General features: G+C 57.3%; 1 protein-coding gene across 1 annotated transcript in view; it reads left to right on the top strand.

Annotated features, from left to right (window-relative positions):
- The window catches only part of CSUI_011074 (zinc c3hc4 type (ring finger) domain-containing protein), a 5,722-nt gene extending 5,072 nt beyond the window's left edge, over window positions 1-650 (top strand). The window contains exon 6 of the mRNA XM_068071175.1: window positions 1-650. This exon is cut by the window's left edge and continues 129 nt beyond it. The gene's annotated coding sequence lies outside the window, so the exon portion shown is untranslated.
- The last annotated feature ends 344 nt before the right edge of the window (window positions 651-994 follow it).

Genomic DNA, 994 nt, shown 5'->3' with positions numbered 1-994 from the left:
CCTGAGCATGCCGCAGCAGCCAGCATCACATACTGCATCAGCAGGATAGTGAGGACGCCCCGTTCCGGCAAGAACTACAACACCCGAGTTGGGCGAAGGGATGCACCGAGCACGTCGTTGCTCCCAAACAGTTTTACGCACTGACAGAATGTCTTCTGAGACGGCTACGGCTTCACATTGGCAACAGAAGGGGAGGCACTCGGGGTGCCGTCAGTCGTCCGACAGAGTTGGGCAGCACCGTCCAACCCACCCATCCGTCAATTTCTTGGAATCAGTCTCCACTGCACATCCAGCCGCCCCACCAGGGGCATGCGAGGGCCGGAAGGGCAGTGGGGAGGAGGAATTCTTTCTGCAGACGTGACCGTCGTGTCTGCCTCGAGGCTAGTGACGCAATCGCGCGCGGGCACTCGCCCTCTCCCCCACAGAGACGTTCATGGTGCACTCGAGCCAAAGAGCTGGAATGATCTGCGGCCGTGCCGGCTGTCCGCACTTCTCGTCCCTGGACCAGGACCAGTCCAGTATCAGAAAGAAGGTTTGGCATACAGGAGTGAGAGATCTCCTTTGCACGTCGTCGGTGGGGAACTCGGCAAATCAATTTCATTGCAGCACGCCAGGCAGACGTTTCGCAGCGGTGACTGCACGATCCCTACGAAACCATTCATTCAATTAAGTGGTGCCTCACAACGTTTAAACCGCTGTCCGCTCTGTGGCAGTCTCAGATCACTCTCCGTGTTACGGTGCCGCCGAAACAGAGTTCAGTTCTCGTTCGGCGGTATCAACGGATGAAGCCTACGGCAGGTGTAGTGAGAGGCACCACCCGTCATACGCCAGCCTCCTTCGTACAGCGTGACTGTCGGTGTTACATGCACAGGCACGTCGCTAGCGAACTCCTGGCGAACCCTGCCAAGTATACTGGCTTCACGCCCGTAAGAAATGCGTACGCGCCGACACTGTCATTATCAAGTCATTAGTCTTGAACCGTACTTCTTGGGGG

Source organism: Cystoisospora suis (assembly GCF_002600585.1).
Source record: "Cystoisospora suis strain Wien I chromosome Unknown contig_9543, whole genome shotgun sequence".
Classification (NCBI taxonomy): Eukaryota; Apicomplexa; class Conoidasida; order Eucoccidiorida; family Sarcocystidae; genus Cystoisospora; species Cystoisospora suis.
Note: the sequence above shows the minus strand (reverse complement) of the source record. Positions and strands in the feature narration are given on the sequence as shown.